This window comes from Protopterus annectens, chromosome 4.part0 (assembly GCF_019279795.1).
Source record: "Protopterus annectens isolate FY-2018-M chromosome 4.part0, PAN1.0, whole genome shotgun sequence".
In the NCBI taxonomy this organism is placed as follows: Eukaryota; Metazoa; Chordata; order Ceratodontiformes; family Protopteridae; genus Protopterus; species Protopterus annectens.
The window spans coordinates 1,811,400,788-1,811,425,787 of record NC_056733.1 but is presented as its reverse complement, the minus strand read 5'-3'; the positions used below and the strand labels follow the sequence as shown (position 1 = coordinate 1,811,425,787).

The 25,000-nt window shown below is 41.3% G+C and overlaps 1 protein-coding gene across 1 annotated transcript in view; it reads left to right on the top strand.

Annotated features, from left to right (window-relative positions):
* LOC122800495 (kinesin-like protein KIF20A) overlaps positions 1-25,000 on the top strand; it is a 448,801-nt gene that overhangs the window by 35,900 nt on the left and 387,901 nt on the right. The gene's annotated exons all lie outside the window — the stretch shown is intronic.

Here is a 25,000-nt window from a genome sequence, read left to right as displayed (position 1 = left end):
CTATTGGTATAGTTTGTTTATGGCTGAGGTCCACCAGACAGGACGTCTGCCTTTGGAGGATTGGGTCTTGGTTTTATTTGGGATTGCATGATCCATGCATTCCTGAAGGTGTTCATAGAAGGCGTTTATAAAGGATTCTGCGGTCTGGGCCATATTTTCCACAGGCCCGGGGGCTTTGAAGGATTCCACCTCGGTTTTGAGGAGTGTGATACTTGCTTTAGAGAAGTTTTTCACTGTGGTTCCCTGTGCAGGGGGTGGGGTCGGGATGTGAATATCCAGTGAGATTAGTTTATGGTCTTATCTTACCAGTGAGGGATACACTTCTGGTCTGGAGCATAGAGTCCCCATGTTGGTGATGATCAGGTCCAGTATGTTTTCCCCTCTTGTGGGAGTGGTAACAAGTTGTTCCATAGCATTTGAGTTTATAAATTCTAGGAACCTTTGGGCTAGGGTGTTGGAGCTAGAGTAATGCTCCCAGTCTGGGTAGTTGAAGTCGCCCAATATAATGGTGTTTGGAGAGAGCTTCATATTTTCCAGTGTTCTCAGGAAGGCCGAGTGGGGTTCCTGGGTTTGGGAGGGTGGTCTGTAGCAGGCTATAAACTGGAAGGCAGTTTTACCCACTGTTGCACATGGGATAGTCTCTGATGCTTCGTGCTGTGCCACCAACCTGGAGGTTTGGGTATCTTTGACGAATACTGATACTCCCCCCTACTTTTGTGGTTCGGCCCAAGTTTTGGGGCCGAAAAGCATGGTATGAGGTATAACCTGGTAGTGTTGGGGTGCTCTCAGGAGCCTTGAACCAGGTTTCTGTTACTGCACAGATATCTATGTTTTCCATGCTAAGGACAGTTTCGAGTGCGTGCATCTTGAGGTTAAGACTTCTGGCGTTGAGTAGCATTACTCTTAGTTTCTTATCCGTTGTGATACCTATGGAGGTGGGTTTGTCTTTTGAGCCTTGCCTAAAAGAGGCACTATGGGGGTAGCAAGAGCCTTTGCCAATATCCGAAAGCCCAGGGGTGACGGGTGCAAGCCGTCCCTAGCGAAGCATCGTGGCTTGTCGAGCATGTCATCCCAGGCTGACGGGCATTGGATCCCCTTTGAATGACACCAATACTGAAGCCAATTGTTGAAATTGATCATGTTGTCTTCATATTGTGGCATCATTCTTGGTGAGGGTAAGATGCTACTCAAGGTCCGGGTCATACCGCCCTGGGCTACATGCTCAGAGAGCTCCTCTATGTCTCTCTTCATATAGTCCAGGGAGGTACGTCTCAGGTCATTCACACCAGCATGGACAATGACCGAGTCATATTTGTACTTGCCTTGGGAGTGACCTGAGTGCTTGTGTTATGTTGCGGATCCTAGCGCCCGACAGGCAGCTCACCGTGAACTTCTCCTTGCTCAGAGTGGTGAGCGGGATGTCAGTGTGCCTGATGATAGGCTGTGACTGTTCGGCACACTGGCTTTGTGAGCTATGTGTTGCACATGTTTTGTTTTGGGGTAGCGGTTACTTGGGTGTCTGCTTTGGTGGTCTCTGCTTAGGCAGATTTTTATTTAGAGCCTCAGAGTACGTTTGTGTGTTTTGTGTTTGGTTTGCTGTCGTGGTAGGTCTATCAGAATGGAATTGTAGTGAGTGTGTTTTCCTTCTCCTCCTGACTGGTTATGCCAGTACTGAGTTGAGAGAGCTTGACCTCCAGTTTGGCTATATGGTTTTATCTCTCGCATGTGTTGGAATTTGTTGGGAGGAGGAGGAGAGGGTTGTCTGTAAAACATGAGGCAGTTGTAACATTGCCTCAAGATTCCCAGATTCACCAGCTGGACCGGAGAGGAGATTGACAACTGACCTTTGGACAAGCTAGAATAGTATTGGGAATTCCTTTATAATTGAAAGAAAGGGCCAATGGGGAACAAGGTACACAAGGAGTTTGTGAGGGTGTAGTGCTTTTAATTTTTTAGTGCTGACTTTATATAATTGCTTTAGTGAGAAAGTGCCAGGTAACTTTAAATGCAATGTGTTACAGGTAACTTAAATGCAAAAACGACAAACAGTAACTTTCAAGTGAAACAAGGAAATAAGTACAGTAAGCAATGCAGATATCACTAAGGATCCACAGAAGCGCCGAAAAGCCGTGTTTTCGGTGGAATTAGCGTTTCAGCGGAAATAACAAGCAAACAAACAAGCCTACAAACAAAGCTAGATTCAGCAGGCCTGGATCTAGTCTATGCTACAGCAAACAAGATGTACCAATTTCAGTAAGAAGCAGTTCAAATATGCAGGCACTATAAGCTTTTAACCAGAAATTCCTAGCTCAGAAGGGCAGAGTCCAGCCTCTCCCCCCACAAGATTGCAGACTGCGAACCCTCTTAATGTTAAATAACTGGCCTGAAGCCCAAGTGCTTAAACCAGAATTAATACACTTTTAGAATAACAGACACTGAGCCCTCAATCAGCAGTTCCCAACTTAGAAGGATGAAAGCTACCTGTTCTGCCACTACAGTGCAGACCACAAACCTTCTTAATGTAAAACGACTGGTCCGAAGCCCAAGTGCTTAAACTAAAAGGCTTGGAATGAGTTGCACCAAGTAGTAATAAATACAATTGAGTACTTTTTAAGATGGCGCAAAATAAAGTAGGAAGAAACACAAATACAGTAAAAGCAGATAAACTCTTTTTTTTTTTTTTTGAGTGAGCAAATGAAATGGGCCCAGGAATTGCAGGACAGAAACAAGTGCAAATGCAGGCCTTCAAATTAGAAAGTTGAGAGAGATGGAAGACCGCCCAAACGGCCAATAACTACAAATTCTGGGCCAGAACCACTCCCTATGTGGTAGACAGGTTACCTAATGCTTACCACTTACACTGATAAGCTAGAAGGCTTCCCTCCAACACAGAAAGGCTTGGGGGGGCTCAGAAGCTTACAAACAGTCCTGGTTACAGCAAATCTGTATTTGGCACACTAATTACAGGAAAGGTAGTAAACGGGCTTACAATTTTTTTTTTTTCAGAAAAGTAGCAAAAGCAGTAGTAAAAACAATTCACATGCAGTGCAAGCTGGCACACTTGAGTATGTAGCAATGTTAGTCCACACACAGTTTGAAAAAAATGTAATTAAATTAAAAAGGACTAAAAGCAAGTGCAGAAAGGGTTTATTAGGTAGAATGCGGTAAAGAGATGGGACTGGGGGAGTGTCCTAGATCAAATCTACAGTGGGGCAGGCACTGCAAAAGCCACCAAATTTAAACTACAACCAAGAACAGAGAGGGGAGGTGGGGAAGACAGTTTCAACAGTGATGTGAGGAATCGCAGTGCAAATTATAAAACCAGAAAAATATATACTTATCTCTGTATATTTGCAGAACAGTAAGACAACAGATATCTAAGCAACAATTTAGCTCTATAATACAGAAAAATATACTCTGCTCTATATATTTGCATATAGTCTTGTAAGGCTCTCTCTCGGTACACAGGTTCCAATTTAAATATTGCCTATTTATTTATTTTATATATATATATATATATATATATATATATATATATATATAGCCAATTTTTGATATATATATATAGCCAATTTTGATATATATATATATATATATATATATATATATATAGCCAATTTTTGATATATATATATATATATATATATATATATATATATATATATATAGCCAATTTTTGATATATATATATATATAGCCAATTTTTGATATATATATATATATTGAATTGGCTATGTGTGTGTGTGTGTGTGTGTATATGTATATATATATATATATATATATATATATATATATATATATATATATATATATATAAATTGGCAATATATATTGTGTGTGTGTAATGGATGGAGACCCTTGGCCAGCAAGGGGAAATTTGCCCTTTTCCCCATTGTACTGAATTCCTGGAGTTAGTATATTTAGTTAGGGGGGATGTGGGGAACACAGCCCCCCCCCCCCACCTCGGTGGGTTGGACATACTGCGGTGTGTATCTTGGTTTAATAAAGGTTGGTAGCACATGGCTGACAGCAATAATCGTTTAATACAAAACAAAAACCAGTAAGCGCTTTCACGGATCAACTCCGCTTCCTCAGACTGATGCAAAAAAACTCTATAGAAAGCACTTTTAAAAATCACACATGCCAATCACATAAAAGCATTAATTAAAGCATTACATCTGTCATTACCTTCCTTAAAGGCATGTGTGCATATCTATAACACATTCAACAATAGACCACCATAAAAATATTAAATAGTGTTAAAACCTAAATATTATAAGGGGAGAAAAACACTCAATGTTTCAGGGCTCTCTCTTTTTTTAAAAATGGTTTTAAAGACACCATGTTATTAAGCCCTGGTGACTTGTCTGCCTGAAGTCTAATAATCCATTGCTGTTCTGTCGCCTCAGTATAGTTTTTTTTTTTAATTGCCCCCCCCCCCTCACATTCTCTCATACTTTCTGTAAAACAAAAAACTTAAATTTGTGCAAGGGACCATTGTTTTTAACATGCATTGCTAATGCATTTTTCTCTTTTCCATTCATGATATCTGAGATGTTCTAAGATTCTGTCTTTAAACAGGTGTTTTCCTACATAAAAGGCAAAGCATTCTGTGCAGAAACCAAAATAAATAACATTGTTGGTACGACAATCCGCATAGAATGTGGCCTCAAAATTAAATCCTGTACTTGGATATACAAACCTCCCACCCACATAAATGTGGGGGCAGGCTGCACACCTACAAATATATGTATCTAGTCTATCTGATGCATTATATGTGTGGGTATCTAATGCCCTGTAACATAAATGGTCCTTTAGTGATTCATTCCTTTTAAAGGAAAAAGAGGTAAATCATTAATTTTTCCATCTAACTCTTTAACCATAGAGAGAATACCCCAATTTTTCTTAATGACATCCCATACCAATTGTATATTACTCGAAAAAGTCAAAGGCATACGAATGTTATCCGCTCTCCTCGTACAATTTAAGTGTTGACTCTCCGCATTTTCATTTATATTCATTAGCAATGTCTGCTCATTATAATGGTCTACATCTCCCTTGTCTATTCTTCCATGCCTCTTGTATCGACATATCTATATCATGTGCTTTATAACCTCTCTAAATTCCTCTTTCAACATGAGTAGTGCCTCATTCAATAACCTATCATTGTTATAGAGCCTCATGATTCGATAAATATGTCCTTTTAATTCATTTCTTTTAGTATGTGTAGGATGCATACTTTTATTACGTAAAAAAAAATTTCTTCACTGGTTTCCTATAGATTGAAGTAGTCCATACACGTATGTATCTATTTCTATCTTATCTAGAAAATAAATTTCTGTAAGAATATTTGCTCGTAAATCTAAGAACGTTTGTTACATTGTTAAGGTAGTCGAGAAAATCAAGGAAACTTTGCTCGGTGCCCTGCCACAAAAGAAAACTGTTATCCACAAATCTTAGTCCATTTGATGGACTCGCTATTGGATGGCGTCAAAAGCCATGGCGAGATTTAGGCTGTGTGAACCAACTTACCCTTGTCTACAGCTTTGGTGACTGCTTCAAAGAAGTCCATCAGGTTTAGGAGACATGATCTGCCTTTTACAAACCCAAACTGGGTGAGGTCCTGAGTTTGGAGATTACCAATGTATTTTGTTTATAAGCTCCATGATGATAGTTCCATGGTATTGCAGACTAGGCTCATTAGGCTAATGGGGCGGTAGTTCCTGGGGTCCGTGGCAGCTCCACCTTTGTGGAGTGGGATATCTGTCGCTGTGTGCCATTCAGTGGGCACAAAGCCTGAGGTGAGGCTATGATTGAACATGTGCTTAGGTGGGGTGCCAGTTCATTCTGCAGTTCATGTAGAATGCAGCCTGGGATGTTGTCAGGTCCCATGGATGCCGTGTTCTTGGCTTTGGAGAGTGTGGTTTTTACCTGTGCAGCCGTGATTACAGGAACTTTGCATTCTTCCAGTATAGAGAAGGGCCCGTGAGGGGGGGTAAAGTTAGGTATCTGCCAGGATGTTGGCAATATCAGTTGGTTCTGTATATTTATTGCCGTTGTGCTGTAACTCCGAGCAGATCTGAGTATTGCCATTGAGATTCTTGACATAGCTATAGAATGCTTTGTGGTTGTCTTTAGAATCCATGGCGATTTTTGTTTTCATAACTAGCTTTGGAGGGTTTTATGAGGGTTCTCAGCTTCTTACTGAGGCTGACCAGGAGTTCTTCCAGTCATGGGATTTTACTCTCTCTTTTTGCGACAATTTCTTTCTTCTGTTGTAGAGGTTTTTTTATGGCAGGGGACCACCAGATTGGTCTCCTTTTTTGGAGGATCGCATCCCGGTTCTGTTAGGGATAGCACGATCCAACCACTTGTGTAAGTGGATTATAAAGTGCATTTGTCTAAGTTTCCGCAGTTGTACCTCTATTGTCCGTATGCATGGGTGTCGTGAAGTTTGCCACTTCTTTCTTAGCGTGAAGTTGGCTTTGGAGAAATTTTTTACGGTGGTTTCCCTAATGGGGGGTTGCATGTGGATGTCTAGGCTGATTAGCTTGTGGTCGGATCTGACCAACGAGGAATTGACCTCTGGTGTGGAACACCAGTTGCCCATGTTGGTAATGACCAGGTCTAGGATATTGCTGTCACTGGTGGGGGTGTGGATAATTTGATCCAAGGTGTTGTAATTTATGAATTCCAGAAAACGTTGAGCAAGACAGTTGGTACATGAGAAGTTTTTCCCAGTTAATGGTGGGGTAGTTGAACTCTACCATTATTAGGTGTTGGGTTGTACCCTAATATTTTGCAGTGTATCAAAAAATGAGTGGGAATCCTGGGGCATGGTGGGGGGATCTGTAGCAAGTCACAATTTGGATTGCAGTCTTGCCCAGAATTAATTGCACTTGGATGATCTTGGATGCACTATGCTGAGCAACTAGCGTGGAGGTGTGGATATCCTTAATGAATATGGGCAGTCCTCCATCTTTAGTGTTTCGGTCCAGGTTAGGTGGCCGAAAGGTGTGGTATGAATTATAGCCTAGTAATGCAGTGTCTCTCTCTGGAGCCTTGAACCAGGTCTCTATCATTGCACAGATGGCAATGTTCTCCATTTTACGGAGTGCCTTAAGTGAATGCATTTTGAGGTTTAGACTTCTAGCATCGAGTAGCATTACCCTCTGATTTTGCTTGCTTGTACCTGTCGCGGTAGTGAATTTGTCACTTGAACCTTGCCTAAAAAAGGCACTATAGGGGTGGCAAGAGCCTTAGCCGGTATCCGGAATCCCAAGGGCGATGGGTGCAGGCCATCTCTGGCAAAGCATTGCGGTTCGTATATCATGTCATCCCAGCCAGACAGATACTGGATCCCCTTAGAATGACACCAGAAGCTTAGCCAATTATTGAAGTCAATCATTTTGTCCTTGTACTGTGGTATCATTCTGGGTGATTGCAGGATGCTACTTGGGGCTAGGGTCATTCCTGCCTGGGCTACAAGATCGGAGAGCTACTCCGTGTCTCTTCATGTAGTCCAGGGAGGTATGTCTCGGGTCATTCGCCCCAACATGGACAATGACAGTCATGTTTGTACTTGTGGAGTGACCTGAGTTTGTGCGTTATGTGATTGATCCTGGCACCTGACAGGCAGCTGACAGTAACTTTCTCCTTGTTTAGCCTGGTGAGTGGAACATTTAGTCTAGTCATAGGTGACTCTATAGTCAGGCACACTAGAGTGTTGGGTACATTGTGCCTTATGGGCTGTGGTTGAGTGGCACACTGAGTTTTGTGGGTTGTGTGTCATTTGGGTTGTGCTGGGGGTGGAGGTTGCATGCATTTCTGCTTTGGAGGTCTCTGTTGCTTGAGCAGATTTTTATTGAGACCCTCCACAAATGTAGTTGTGTGTTTTGTGTTGCTTATGTTTGTGTTTTGATGGTGTAGGTTTTGAGGGACTATGTGATGAGTGTGGTGTGGTGCAAGTGTTTATCTTCTCTTGACTGTCTAGTCCAGTCTTGGGTGAAGAGAGCTTTGCTTCCAGTTTGGCTATGTAAGTCCATCTCTCACAGGTTGTAGTGTTTGGGTGGTAGGAGGAGAGGGTTGTCTGTGTACGTGAGGCAATTTCTGCATTGCCCCAAGATGCCCAGATTCATCAGGTAGACAGGAGAAAACACCAGGCAAAACAGATGCGTCCTGCAACTGCACTGAATAGAGTAGTTTACACTTGCATTCAGCATCATATATTTTTTATTGGCTGCAGGAACAAAAATTAAAAGATTTCATGCATTGTTAATAGTTGAGGGCATTCCCAGGTGAAAGGACTAAAGGAGGTGGTTCTTGGGCAGCAACTGTGGAAAAAGTGAAATATAACACTGGGAGTTACCAAAAGATTTGGGTGCCAGCTCTGTGAGTGTTGTATGCTTAAAAATGGCTCTCAGTACAGGACCTATAAGAACCGCTAATGAAAAAACAGTCGGTCGTGATTTAGGTTAGCAGAAGGAATATGGTACAGTGCTATATTCAAAAAAGATGGGTGAAAAAGGACCTCAGAAATGAGAGAACAAGTGAAGAAACACAGTCATCCTTTATTTTTTTTTTCCAGTGCCTGCTATTACTGTTCTGAACAGTGTGCCTAATGTTCTTGCTCCGTATCAGTATTGTTTTCTATTGCAGGCTGCCACAATAAGCTTTTCTATTTACTGATATCCAAAATTTCAAATATTTCCTTAAGAAGCTAGCTAAACAATACTGCCTCAAACAATATGTTTTTATACCACAGTCATTCTTGAAACAATTTTGAAGTTGATCAAACAGCAATTTCAGTGCAGTCTGTTGTAGTTCTTAACTTTGTTCCACAGTGCTCACTATCCCCCACTCAGAGCTATCACTTTTGCTTACTTCTAGTAACTCGGGACATCACAGTCCCACTTCAGATATGCATTGCAAGCATTAAATCAGACAGACATACAAATGCTCACTGATTAACACTATTCCAAAGAGTCAACCATTGAGCTTTCGCTGCCAATCTTCAAAAATTCAGCAATGCCTACTATACACCTATGCAGATGAGATGAGAAAGTGGCATTTCACAGTAACTGCAACTTTGTATGAAAGTCATTGACTACTGTGTACCTTATGGTAGTGCATGTAGCAAGGCATATGTCATCTGTACTTATGGACAGAAATAGCAGTAAATTATTATCCTAATCCTGAGCTGCTTAACAAAACTGCATTAGAAAGTTGTGCACTGTGTAACTGTGACTGTTGTATTTCTATTATCATATGACTTTAGTTGTTACAGCAGGGATCCAGCACTGAAAGCCATTTTGCAAAGGGACAACCAAGCAAATGTGATGAAAGCAGTTAGTAGCATTATACACTGACATCAACTCATATGTATCACAAGTATGGGCTATGGTTTTATAAAAAGAAAAGGGTACAAAGGGCAAAGTTTTGGTTTTAAACAGCCGAGCTGTAACATCAAAGTACAGACAAGCCAGCAAATGTACAAATAGCCTATGGCAGCAACACTGCATAAAGACAAAAATTTTAAGAGTTTCTCTAAAGTTAGACTGATCATTTGTGCAGATGAGACACCTTTCAGGTATCTTCGCAGCCACAAGTGCATAACTTGTGAAGCCCAATGAACAATGACTCTGGCTTTCAGTGCAAGAAGGGCCAAGCTGAGCTAAGAGGTATCACGCTGCGGAGATAATTATGCAGATATCGCGACTCCTTGGCAATTTAACATTTAATTCACTGTTTAGCAATAGAAGATGGAGGTGTGATGAATATACATGGGAACCCTAACTGTGAGACAACAGCTTGGCATATTCACAGGAATCTTAACAATATCATCAGATGAGGCAGGAGAAGTATCACAGAAGAAACCAGTTTTAAAGTGAAGAAACGTATTGATAATCACATGGTGCTTGTGTTAAAACACAGTAACATCCAAGTATGGGCAGGATACCAGAAAGTAGGTGAAAGCAAATATACAAGCATATTTGTGCAGTCTCTCTCTTCCACTGGCAAAATAAATGTAGGCATGTTCAGCAGAGGGAGATTTGAGGCCATATCAATATCTTGTTACATGACCAAATTTTGTAGTTCAACATAATGGAACAAGCAGAGATTGTAGTTGCTACCAGTGCCATGTTAGACCATCTCACTATCAATTACTGGTTTCATTGCATGTCATCATACAGACCACTTATGCAAATCACACAAAAAAAGCATGTCACCAAAGGCAGCTGTGAAATATACTACAGTACAGTCATCAAAATGCTTTGCTTCCTGCATCAGACAACATAGCAGTACCATACTGACTTCCAGATTCTGTTTAAAACGCAACATAATCCACTGGGTATGCGCACTCTGTGAGAAATTTATCTTCCAGAAGATGTGCACCACACGCTCCAGAGACCTCAACCTCATTACCACAATCAACAGAACATGCTGGAGGGACAGGTTCATAACCCAGAGACTGCCCATGCTATGGAACAGACTTCCCATACATGTCAAGCAGAGCACCTCGCTGACCCTCTTTAAGAAAAATCTTGAGTGGATAGGAACCAGAAAATTCACCCTGGGGATAACACCAGTGGCTCTACTCGACAGAGGCACTGGGAACTAAGGTCGGGTGGCACTATACCAGGGTAATCCTATGGCTAGGCTTGTAAAGGCCCCAGAGCTATTAACCTAGTACACGCCTATGAATACACAGACAAGACTTATCAGGAACATGATAGAAGTCAAGCCACTACTTTGTAGTCAGGCATACGGATCACCTGCATAACTAAAAAATGTATGAAGCACCACTAGGAACCCCTTACTTCTGCAATAACACTGTAGGACCATCAATTCATGTGAAATAACCTTGCAACAGGATTTCTAATCACTACTGACAATTGGTCAAGTACTGTAGGGCTAACTGATATGTCCCTAGGTCGTGTGTCCAGCCCTTGTAGCACATTTTCAACATCTTCTCCAATCAACATATATATTCAAGAATTTGCTTCCTTTTATATTACAATGGTTCCTTATTTTTTAGTGGAAGCAAATATGAAAACGTGTTAAATAGGATTTCTACTGCTTACTACTTTTCATCCACTTCCAAAAACTAAGATGATGGTAAGGTTTGAATGCACTTCACAAAATGTACAACAAATGTTTCACAAGTGTGCTACCTTATAACAGATATTTGTCCCAGCCTTCTGAACAGCCCATTTGAGCTTTGCCTTTTCCCCTGGATCCTTTGAATGGTGTCTGGTGTTCTGCCACCATAGAAGATGTTGTTTTTAACATTTTCTTGAACTTTCTTTCACAGAAGTAGCTGCCTCTTCCTACACCTACAGGTAGGTAGGAGTGTAGAGGGAGAAGAGGAGAGGACCAAGAATGGAGCCCTGAGGGACTCCAATCGCAATGGGCAGTAAGGAGGAGATGTGGTTTTCCCAACTAACGGCTTGTTGTCTGTTACTGAGGTATGACGTAAACCATTTGATGGCAAGGTTATCAAATGAGAGGGATTCAAGAATGCTAATTAAAGAAGAGTGGTTGACCATGTCAAAAGCTTTAGAAAGGTCATAATGAAAATAATATAAAATAAAATTAGACACAAGATCAAACACATCTGTTCTTTTCCACCAATCTTATATTGAAAGTCATTCTGTGATGTGTTACACTACATCTCTGACAGACGTGGTTTAGTAATCAAGAAATTTCATTATTGGGGCGGAGCCTAGATGGCTAACTGTTAACGGCAACTTTTATGAGCTCCACAATCTAGTACCAGAATTCAGAAAAAGAATCATATTTATTTTTCATAACTAGTAAATTCTTAAGGAACCTCATTTCTTTAAGAATACCAAATTTTATGCACTTTTATCAAAAATTTCCTGTCAAATAAACTGGAGATAACTTCTTCAATACAGAAATTAGCAACTAAGTCTTCACATTCAAACTTCACTGAAAAAGGAAATTCAACTGATGTCAGCCACACTACTTGAACTATTTGTCAAAATGGACAGCTTTACAGACAACCTTGAAATCTAAGTCAACTGTCAGAAACTGATGTCCTTAATGAAATCTTGCAGCAGCAACAATCAAACATATTGAATATGGAAGTTTCTCTAAGTGACATAGATGAGAGACTTAAAGATGAAATTCTCTGTGACTCTCTTTTACAGCAGAATACCTGGCTAATCAGTAAAATAGATGATTTAGTGAAAGGAGAAATAACATTAGAATTTTTTGTCTTCCAGAAAAAACAGAAGGTGAGGACATTATTTTATTTAACTCTTTTTGCTTCCAGACATATTAGACCTAAAGGAAGGTCTATCAAATGGTATAGAAAGAGCACACATAGCTACAGGGAAACCTAACTCTCCTTCCAATATGCCTCCTAGATCCATTATTGTGAAATTCTTGTCTTTTTTAGTCAAAGACTTGTTCTCAAATCTGCCTGGAGAGGTCATCCATTGACATATAATAAGAGTCCAATTAGATTTGACAATAACTATTCTACAAGAGTCTTGGAACCAAGAAAAAAAAAACTGGCCTTTTGTGAGATTTTTGAAATAAAATAAAGGCACAACTTGCTTTCCCTGCAAGAATCGGAATCCTTTATTCAAATGACATAACATTCAACAATGTCGAAGAAGCTATAACTTTCATCAAAAACAACATAACTGCAATCCCAGAAGACATGGATTGGTCATCTTCCACCACTTTAAAAAGAACCTCTGAGAAAAATAACTGGACTGATATGAGAAAGAAGAAACTGAAAACTGATCCTAGAAACTCTGGAGACACTACTTCTCTCAAAGCATCCAACTAGGACTTGATTTCACTTCTAATCATTCAAGTATAATGTTTACCTACATACACATATAAGAATGTACATTTTCTGATTGAACCTTACTAACATTACATCTTATATTTTGTGTGTTTAGACTTCTATAATGGTCCTTTAATATAGCTACTTACTAAGAACCCATATAATAATGGCTTGTTCAAGTGACACCCTTGATTTTTTTTTGCTTCATTAGCAGCAATTAAAAGTATGCTGTATGCATTTATACTGTATACATTTCTTAATTTGAAATGGTTTTTGATTTTTAAATTTATTACAATATTTTATAATTTGGAATTTAGTTACTTCTCTACTCATTTTAGCGTTCTAACATTCCATTATGACTGTTTACTGTCACTCTTGTTTAAAATAGCCTCGAGCTAACACATGATCTGAAGTAGGTACTTCATTTGTCAGCAACCTTTGGGTATCGGATCCGAGCCGGCAACCTTTGGGTATCGGATCCGAGCCGGCAACTTGTTTCACAGCTATCGGATCGTAGCTCCTCCCCTTACCCACAATCCCCTGCCAACCCTGACTGACCTCAGATCTAGTTTGCCGCACTTAGTGAAAGCAGCTAGATTCAGAGCTCCTAGTATCGCAGATACGTTTTTCAACTTTACTGTAATTTTTGTTGTAAAATTTTTAGTAAAAGGTTGAGTGCGTTAGGTTCCCTTTATTTTAGCCTTAGAAACTTGTATTTTTGTTAGTGTAAATTCCTCACCTCCCCTCGCTGGTGTGTAGTGTTTGTGTGGGTCGGTGTGTGTTTGGGGCCTTGTGTGAGTGAGTTTGCTTTTTTTTCATAGTACAATGTCAGAGGCCCCAAAACCGATCATCTATAAATGCATTGAGTGTGGCCATAAGCTTTCACCGGCGGATGGCCACACTCTGTGTGTTCGGTGCCTTGGAGTTGAACACCTGTCCTGCGGGTGTGCTATCTGCGCAGGGTTCAACGCCAGGGCACTGAAAGAGCAGAGGTTGAAGCGGATTCTGGCGGGACTTTTGCCCCCGGATTCGGCTATGGCCTCCGGTGCTCCCGTGGCCTCACCCCAGTCCTCGGTGGTGGCCACTCCTGCCTCTCTCCCCTCGGCCAGGACTCAAACCTCCCGCTACGGCACTGGAGGAGAGGGAGAAGCACCACAAGCAGTGGGCCGAGGCCTCCGCTTCGGCCCCCCGGCTAAGCGGGCTTCTCCCTCCATGGCTTCCAAGTCTCCTCCTCCTCTGCTCCGGTCCCTATGCTTCTCGCCGGGACCAGAGGAGGAGGAGACCTGATCTCCGTCGAGGTGGCACTCCCGGCCCGCCTCATCGAGATCCACTTATAGCCTGTCAGATGCAGACTTGGACCGGATGATACGAAGGTTCATCCAGGCCCAGCTGCAGATGGGAGTGCTCCAACCCCCCCCTCCTTCAGGGGGGAGCTCAATGCCTTTTTTTGTCCCGATAGCCCCTTCTCGACCTGCTTCCCGGGTTCGGAGCGCTCTGAGCCGGGGGTGGGTCGGCGCCGACAGTGCTTGGTTCTTCGGCTCCGACCTTTCCCTCGAGTTTGTCGGGTCCGTATTTGTCGGATCCGAGCTCTCGGAGCCGTGGGCTGAGCTTCGGATCCAAGGGATTCAGTGTGCTTTTGGCTCCGTCCAGGTTGGAGCACACGGGTCCTTTGGATCTGATGGTCTTGGCTCCGATCCCCCCCATCGGATCCGAGAGCGCCTCTCCCTCAGCCTTCGATGCGGAGGAGAGGGCTCTGAGTGCATCCGGACCCCCGGCCTTTGCCTCGGCTCCATCCTGCACTCCCTCTCAGCTGGGTCTGGCTTCCATCGCCCGGCCACAGGGACAGCCTGCTTCGATGTCTCTGGTCGTTCCTTTGGAACAAGATGTTGCTGGTGAGACTTCCTTTGATGGCCCCCCTGAGGATGTTCCTCAAAAGCGGAAGTGTCAGAGGAAGCACGTGGACTCCCCCGAGTCCTTAACAGAAGACACGGACTTGGATGAAGGGGAAGGCTCCCCAAGGTCACTCCCCGAGGATTTCTCCTTCGGAGACCTCATGGAAATGCTCAGGATCGGGGGGGGGATGGTCTGCCCCCAAGGCTTCCTCTGACGAGTCCGTGTTCCTGGAAGCATTCGAAGCAGGCCCATCTACCTCTTGGGTGTCCCCTCCGCCGACCCCCTGGTTGACCTTACCACCAGGGCGTGGAAGGAGCCGGAGACTGTGGAGCCAGTTCCCAAATGCCCCGATAGGATTCTGACCCCCCCCCTTCAGAGAGGTCCCACTGGAGCAAGGGTCCCCCCGTAGATGCCATGTTGGTGGCGGCAGCCACTAAGAGGGAATTAGCTTAGGAGAGCCCCTCTGTCCATCCACCGAGCAAAGAGTCCCGCTCGATGGATTGCCTAGGGAAGCGAGTCTTTAGTTTAGCGACCTTCTCAGTAAGGTCCCTGAACTACATGGCATACATTATTAGGATGCAGCGAGACCTTATCAAAGAGTACGCTGCCCCCCCGGAGTCCATGTCAGCGGAGGACAAACAATTGTACTCCACTCGCATGGCCACTCTAAGATCTATATCGAATACCTCTGCGGCTTTTGTCCCATGCCACAGAGGGAGCCGCTAGAGCCAGCGGAGCAGGCCTAGTCATGAGATGCCAGGCCTGGCTCCGTCCTTGTGACTTCGCAGAACCCTTCAAGGCGTCATTTGCGAATGCCCCTTTCGATGGTTCTGCCTTAATTGGCAAGACAGTTCGCGAGACTTTAGTCCAGAGCAAAAAGGACGGGAAGACGTTGTCTGCCGTCTGAGTCCGCTTCTCTGCTCCCCAGAGGTCCTTCTCCAAGAAACAAAAAGGGACAGAAGAAGATGTGGTTCCGGAAATAGCAACATTCCCAGCCTGCTCCGGACAACCAGTCCTTCCGTGGCAGAGGAGAACAGGGAGGACCCGCCCTAGAGGCAGAGGGAGCCCGAAGAATTTTGGGTCCAGAGAAACCTTCTCTGATCGGTCCACGCAGCAACCCTGAGGGGCTGCCCAACTGCTCCACTCTGGAGGCAGTCGGGGGGTGTTTCTCGAGGCACCTGGCAGCTTGGGAGTCCATCACATCAGATCGCTGGGTGCTTCGTATCCTATCCAGAGGTTACCAAATTCCCCTGTATCATGTCCCCAAACGCAGAAATCTTCCCGATGTACCACCCGATCAGAGGGAGGTAGCGGCTGCAGAAATTCAGCAGCTCCTAGAAAAAAGAGCCATCCAACCCGTCCCCCCAGACCAGTGCGGATTAGGTTTTTACTCCAGGTTCTTTCTGGTGCCAAAAAAGAAGGCCAATCCTCAACCTCTCCCTTTTGAACCTGTCAGTAACCAAACAAAAATTCCGGATGGTCACTCTTCTATCCATCCTCCTCTTATTGCGGGAGAACAACTGGATGTGCTCAATAGACCTCAAGGATGCATACTACCACATTCTGATGTTCAGATGATCCAGGAGGTTCCTCCGCTTCTGGCTGGGAGCCAGTCACTACCAGTTCAGGGTCCTTCCCTTTGGCCTCACCACAGCCCCCAGGGTGTTTTACCAAAGTATTAGCAGTGATAACGGCCCACCTGAGACTCCAGGGAATGCAGGTTTTTCCATACCTGGACGACTGGCTTCTGACCGCCCCGACAAGGCATCTACTTTGCTCAGCCAGGGACTACTTCCTCCGGCTTGCTCCTCAGCTGGGCATCACCATCAACAGGGACAAATCTTCCCTTGCTCCGACTCGGGTGATAGAGTTTATAGGGGCCAAGTTGGATACAAGAAGCCTTCTAGCATTCTTGACTGCGGAACGACTACAAAACCTGAGGCTTCATGTGCGGACCATTCTTCAATTAGAAGCCCCATCGGCGGAGTTGGTCCTGAGGGCTCTAGGCTCCATGGCGGCGGCAATCACTCTTTTGCCATTGGCTCGTCTAAATATGAGGGTCCTGCAATGGACCCTTCAAGTACAGTGGTCCTTTCTACATTACCCCCTAAGCCATCCTATTCCCCTCAGCAGGGCTTGCAGGAGGGCTCTCTTATGGTGGCTCCAATCCCCGGACCTCCATATGGGACGTCCCTTCTCCACGCCTCCTCCCCTCGCCATGGTGACCACGGACGCCTCGGGTGGCGGGGGCATTGCTCAGGCAGGATGGTCCAAGGCACGTGGAACGACAGAGACCTCTTTGCATATCAATGTCCTGGAGATGAGGGTGGTGCTATTAGCGTTGCAAGCACTTCAGAACCTTCTTCCTGTAGGAACCATTACGATCCAGACAGACATGTCATTTGTCTGGTATATCAACAAACGGGGGGGAAACCAGGTCCTATCCTGTCTGTCGAGAGGCCATGAGAGTGTGGGAATGGGCGACCTCCACCAACCGCTTTCTTATTGCGACGCACATTCTGGGACGGACCAACATTCTGGCGGACAGGCTCAGCCGCACCATCCTTTCCCCTTACGAGTGGTCTCTCAATCCCCAGGTAGCGAAGCGGATGTTTGCTGAATGGGGGCAACCCTGTTGCGATCTCTTTGCTTCTCCCTCAAATATGAAATGCAACAGTTACTTTGCTCTAATTTCCCCCCCTTCGGGGAATCCCCGAGAGATGCTCTGGTGCATGCTTGGCCTCCCGGTCTACTTTATGCTTACCCACCTCTACCTCTGGTACTGAAACTCATACAGAAAGCAGTCGGTTGGGGAGCAGAATGATCCTCATTGCCCCATTCTGGCCTCGTCAAGCGTGGTTCCCTTACCTGTGGTCTCACCTGGTAAATCCTCCTTGGATTCTGGGATCCCCTACCGGATCCAATATCTCATCCCCTGAATCTCCTGATCCCGAATCTGGACAACCTCAAGTTGACAGCTTGGCTGCTCCAGTTCCACTCCTAATCAGGACTCCCGGAATCTCTTCCCCAGTTAAAGCCATCCTTGTAGCAGCACGTAAACCTTCCACTAGGAAGGTCTATCGCAGTAAGTGGAAACTATTCTCCATCTGGGCGGAGAATCATAACTTAGATCCCTTCACAGCTCCATTACAGACTGTGTTGGATTTCCTTACAGGTCTGTTCAGGGGGCTAGCTGCTCTATGGTCAAGGTTCAACTGGCAGCTATCTCTCATTACCATGTGGGACATGAGTCAGGTCCCTTGATTACGACTAAATTGTGTAAAACCTTTCTAAAGGGTACCTTCCTGCTCAGACCTCCTGTCAAGGAAGTTGTACCCCATTGGGATTTATCCCTAGTCCTACAGGCGTTGACAGCTCCCCCTTTTGAACCTGCTGCTTCGGTTGATCTTAAGCATCTATCTTGGAAAACGGCGTTCCTTGTCGCTATTACTTCAGCGAAAGGGCCTGAAGCTCAAACTCTTGTGTAAAAACCCCCATACTTGGCTTTTCACCAGGATAGAGTGTACCTCAGGACCAACCCCTCGTTTCTTCCCAAGGCGGCTTCAGAGGCCAGTATCAGTTGATCCATTAACCTGCCAGTCTTCTTTCCTAAGTATCAGAACAAAGGAGAATACAAACTGCATTCGTTAGATGTGCATAAACAACTGCGCTTTTACATTCACAGGACTGCTGGTCATAGACAATCCGACCAGTTCATCTCCTTTGCCAAATTTAACTTGGGTAAACCTGTCTCTAAGGTCACTTTATCACGATGGATCTCGCAGTGTATTCTATCGGCCTATGAAAGTTGTGGGAGGCCCGCACCTCAGGGAGTTCGTGCACACTCTACTCGCTCTATATCTACCTTAGCTGCCTTTAGGTCTAGTGTCTTTAGATGATATTTGCTCCGCAGCTACTTGGGCCTCATCTCATACCTTTATCAACCATTCTAAGCTGGACGTTATCTCCAGAGGGAGAGCATATTTTGGTTTCGCAGTGCTCCGGAATATCCTTCCATGATGGCCGCCCAAGATCCAGGTAGCTGGGGACTCTGTCCCAAAGGTTGCTGACAAATTAAGTACCTACTTCAGATTAAGAAGTTATGTACTCACCATAACGTTTCATCTGAGTAGGAAACTTCATTTGTCTGCAACCATCCCCCCTCCTTCCCCCTGACCTTCAGATGTTTTAGTCCCTGGATGTCCCTCTTCTAGTCCCTTATGGGACATATTTAACCTTTTTAGCTGCTTGTATGAGGGCAAACTTGATCTGAGGTCAGTCAGGGTTGGCAGGGGGTTATGGGTAAGGGGAGGAGCTAGGAGCTCGGATCTGATAGCTGTGAAACAAGTTGCCGGCTCGGATCAGAGATCAGATCCGATACCCAAAGGTTGCAGACAAATGAAGTTTCCTACTCAGATGGAACGTTATGGTGAGTACATAACTTCTTATTGTCTCTCCTCTAAAATAGAATCTACATAATTAACATGGAAGCTCTCATCCTAAAATATAGGAATATGACTAAATGTTTTTACACACAGTTATAGGTAGATTAAACTAAATTTAACCTCCCCTATTATCAAAATAACTCTTGTATTATCTATCCCATACATTTATGCCGCATAAGTATATACAGCTTTATAGTGGTTACTGACGAGAGCTTCCATCTCTCATTCTCTGACTTCACTTATCTATTCTGATTAAATAGTCTGATATATTTTCTTTCATATTATTTATTAACTAAATATTAATGTCTTCTATAGTTGGAAAATGTTTCAGTTTTTAGCAAGGTGCCTGTCTAGATCAGTTTGTGTTGTACATCAGTGAGTGCATTGTACGGATTTACACAGTCGCTTTGCTGTTGAGTCGAGCACTGTTTAGTTTAAGGATGTATGTTTGGCCAGGCTAGTTTGTCAACTTAGAGACACAATAATGAAGGTTCTGTATATTTGCTGACAAGGGTAGAGACTATGTTGTGCGATGCATGTTTTTACAGTTATTTCCGTCAACTGCGCGAATGATGCTGTGGGGAGGGCTCAAGCTTCTTGAAGATTGGTGGTGAATAGTGCTCGTTATGGGATTTGACAGGTTCGTTTACTGCATTGTGTTTCGTGATTGCCTGGAATGGTGAAATATGTGAACAGGTTTGTTCCTTGTTGGGCCAAGGGAAAACTCTCGATGTAGTTGTGGATCTGTTATGTGGTCTGTTGCATTGTTGACACTTATTTTGGGTGCTTTTCTGTTGCCGGGCAACGGATCCAATACACTAGCGAGTGCTTGTGGCGGTCGCATGGCTGTTGCATGGGGCGGTTGTTTTGAGGGGGAGAGACATTGGCGTGCTGCAGAGTTAGTCTGGTTTCTGTGGGAATGTGGACGGTTGAGGAGCATGCAGCGAGAGTAAATTACCCCTTTTATTCATTTTTTGAGAACAATAGTCAGGGAGGATGTTTGATTCTGGGTCTGTCACTCCGTTTTGTGTAGATTGGCCAGATCTCCGGCAGTGGGATGGCAGATATACATTATGTGCTGTGTAGTGGCTTGCTATGTGTGAATGTGGATGTGTGTGGTGCTTACAGGTTGGCTGTTAGTGGTTCTTTGGGTACTTAATCCTAGAGCTTCTTCTGTTTAAACAGCCAATGTCCCTTGTCTTGGAGATGGAGGCTTTAGAGCTAGAAATCTGCTCAAATTGGTGCACATGAGTGCAAAAAATAGGGTAGCTGGTCACTGTTCTGGCGTTATTATTTTATAGTTGTGCGGTTCAACTCTCTTGTGTGGATGTCCATTCGAAACAGTTGATCTGCTTCTACCTATCCCTCTCAACTAACGCAGATTTTGTTTTGGATTTTACTTGAGCCTCTTAACTTGTCATGATAGTAGTGGCTTAAGATAAATGTCATTCTATATTTGAAAGCTATAAACTGGTATCATTCAGAACATGTATGTTAACTCAGTCCCCCATCCTGTCAGGTTAATTGACGAAGTGTCTCCGATTATTTTTAAATTTGCACTCTTTTTTTTTTTTTTTTTTTTTTTTTTTTTGTTGTTTAAAGCTGCTAATTCCTACTAAGTTATTGTAATGCTGCTAGTTTCTAGCACACTGCATGCAGCTGTTTTCGCAACATATTTTTGTTCACAATTTACATCAGTTACGCACCTCAGTAACGTCTCTATGTATAGATTTATGTCATCAGTTTAGGTTCTCTATAACCAGTACTATTTGCCTCATTTGTAAGTAAGTGAGGCTGGTGAGTCCTTAATGTTGGCTGAGGTTTTATCTAGTATCCTAATGTAGTAGAAAAGAAGTGGGTGTGGTATTCACATCAGTAGCGATCACAGGTTTTCTTACAATAGACATCCTATGAAACAACAATGCGTTTAGTGTAGGAAGTGATGGGAGTTGGTCTAAATTTAACTATAGCAGATGGGAGTTGGTCTAAATTAACTATAGCAGATGATTAATGGGTAAATTACTATTTTGCTTTTTATTTATTTAAAACTATAGACCAGATTAAATGCATAGTAGGCAGAAATGAACTTGCAAATATTGATTCTTAGCTTGTATTGTATGTTTGCAGATTAAAACTATATGTTTAGTTAAATTTCTGATCCAGATTTCTCTACGGATTGTGTTTAGCAAATTTGAAATGGGTTTTAAGAATATTGACTGCTGTTAATCACTACCCAAAAAGAATGTAATATTGTTCATAACTTGGTGAACTAGTACATTACTAACTTTATTATCCTTGTATTAATGAATATTGATATTGAGGAAATCTGTGGCTGATTTTATAATATTTCTTAAATGTCTTGTTGATAGTTAAAAATGAAGCTCTCTACGCAGTGGAAATAATGATGCTTTACATCTAGTGTACTTTGTTCTGTTATGCTTGCCCTCTAAGCAATTTTATAATCTAAACATGCCAGAAATGAAATTGGATAAATATTTGTATTTTAGTAAATGTGATGCTTCTGTATCTGGTATGCTTCATTGAGTCTACTATGTGTAATTTGTTTATATGTTATATTATGTAAATATTAAACGTTTACAAGTTTAATTCCCACAATATGTTCAAAACTATAGTCTTTTTTATAGTTTAGTGGACTCCAAAGACGGAAGGGATTTTCTTAGTCATCGTGGGATACTTAATTTCAACTCTAGTAAACTTATTTATACTAACTTTGTTAATGGCTAGTATATTAATTAATTTGAAATAGTTAAGGCATTGACAAAGTAGATATGGAAAATGTATGTATTTATGTTTAAGCATATATTTATTTATTACTAAACTATGACTATATTTTATTTGGTTACAGTATTTATCATTAAATAGGTTTCATCAATCATTTATACCTAGATTTTCTTTCTACTTTGAATATTTTATAACTTGGCATTAATGTTTTTATTATATGAAATCTTCCTTTGTTCTATACACTTACAATTGCTTAAAATTGTATTTGTTCCCATTAACAATTGTTTTGAATAAGCTGCTTCTATTACATCAGTTTCAGATCTATTTCCTTTATGTAGTACAAATTTCATCTATTCATTCAATTCTAACAACAAAAGTGGGTATATAAATTTAATTTTAGATCTCTTAACTCTTACTGGAGCTCAGACATGTTATTGTCGTTAATCACGTTTTGTTTGTCATGAAGGTTAATCTGAATTTATATGTTAACTCAGATTAGAAGTGCATGTCACTTCATGTTGGTTAAAGTTTTTAATAAACTCTCTATTAATATGGTTACTCTTACTTATGTTTTATTCAGTATTCAAATCTTCATTTTATTGACCTCTCTCTAATAAAACTATATACAATTTGTTAAGGAGAACTAAACTAACTATTTCACACAATTTTTTTCTAGATAAAGTTACACTCTTTATTATACAGTCAATACCAAACATGATAACTTCAATTAACTCACAAGAAAGTCATACTTGATGGATTTAACCTTACTATCCTTAAATGTTAATGGCTTAAACAATCCAAGGAAAAGATCTATTTTCCTTAGATACTTGAAACTAAATAAAATTCAGGTTGTATTTATTCAAGAATCCCCATCTAAAATCAGTGATAACTTTAATTGGAATCCATTGGAATATATAAATCTATCTTGCTCATCATACAAGAAAAAAGAGGAGTTTTAATACTTTGGAGGAAAAATGTCATCATTCCCCAAATTATTTACAAATATGAAGACAAAGGTCTTATTTCAATTCTAATAATTAGATTTAATAATAGAATATGGACACTTTTGTTGACGCCTATTGGTTTCCTAGTATAGGGATATGAACTGTTAGGAAACAGACCTAATTAACAAAGTTTTATAAGGGTATTTTGATTCTAGGGGGAGACTTCAACTGTACTTTAGACATTTCTGAAACCTCGAATAAAAAGCACTTCAGTCTTACTTCTCTAGGAAAAGCTCTAAGAAATTGGAGTGAGAATCTAATTGACAACTACAGTTATAAAGACCCTAACTCACTATCCTTTTCTCATAGTGATTATAGATTTGGCACCCAAACCAGAATTGATACTCTTTATGTATCTCAAGAGTTACGTTTGAAAATAATTAACTTTTCTATAACCCTTTGTCCCTTTTCGGATCATAATTCACTTGTTTTAAAACTTGAAATTGATTTTAAAAGGTTGGTCTTCACAACAAGGATACCGGCATACATCACCAAATTACCACAATTCATGCCATGGTTAGATCACGAAATTCAAAACTTTTTTTGTCATTACCCAATCAAATGATATATGTTTGACCATTCTCTGGGATACACTAAAAGCTTACTTATTTAGGAAAATTCTAGTTTGGTTTAAAAATCCGATTACAGAATGGGAATCGGAACTTCATAATATTCAAAATAAGCTTATAATTATTATTAAAGATAATTCACAACATCCAAAAACAAAAAAGAAAACCATTACAGACTTAATAACAAATACAATGAAATATTAACTCCTATTTGGCATTAGAAAAACTAAAAATCAACTGTCACTCAATGTCGCACAAACATCTACATAATCTTTCAATGAGAGTTAAAAGACAAGCCTCAAATAACAATATTGCAAAAATCATTCGTGAAGGTAGAAATAATAAAATGGTATAGGACATTAGTGATATTCTTGAAGCCTTTAAATATGATTACTCTGACCATCAACTCAATAATTCAGCATAATTTCAACATATAGATGTAGATAAGTTTACTTAAAATAAATAAAATTCCAGATAAACTAAAATCTGAGATCTTAAAACAAATTTCTCTTAAAGAATTAGTTGATAAAATTAAAGAAAGCAAAAATAATAAAGCCCCTGGGATAGATACAATTTATAATGGAACTATATGTTATTCCCTCCCCAAGCCATCTCAATTTTCCATAAAGCCTTAAATGCAATTCAAACTGATAATTTAATTCCTCTCTCTCGGAAATATTCCCTAATCACTCCTATATTAAAAGAAAATAAAGATCCAAAACAATGTATAGACCAATTTCCTTGCTAAATTAATGACAAGATATTTGTATCCATTCTTGTAAATAGAATTAAAAAATCCTTAACACATTATAAATTTTGATCAGTCTGGTTTTATTTACAATAGGTAAACTTATGATAATTTGAGAATACTGTCCCTTATCGGCATTTTAAATGGGGACAATTGTGAAGCCCTTGATATTGAAAAAGCTTTTGATAAGCTGAAATGGAATTAAGCTTTAGAAATCTTTTGATTTGCCATCTCATTTCATTACTTATATAAAAACAATTTTGCGTATGTAAAACTAGGCCCTTTTACTTCAGAACCCATTAAAATACTCAAAGGTACAAAGCAAGGCTGTCCTTTGTCGTCCATTTTATTCACTCTTGCAATAGAATTATTTGCTATTACATTACTCCAAAACACCAAAGTTAAAGGTATAGACATTTTATGATCAATTTAATTACAAAATTTTGCTCTTTGTGGACGATGCACTTTTAACGCTTGAGTGTCTCACAAGAATCTCTGAGTTAGATCTTCAGACTAAAAGGTTCTCAGATAGCTCAGGTTTACGTACAAGTGAATCTAAATCTAATTATATGCATTTAAATAAAAAAAATTCTTTAACTCCAGTCCATTTAATAAATTACTAAAGTTATTATTGAGCACAACATTAATAACACTCTTATCTACAAACTATAAAAAATCTTAAATACCATAAAACTACTCCCTGACAAATGGAATAAATTATTCCTAAAGTTTGAGGATATACTTCAATCAATAAAGATGGTATTGCCAAAAATAAA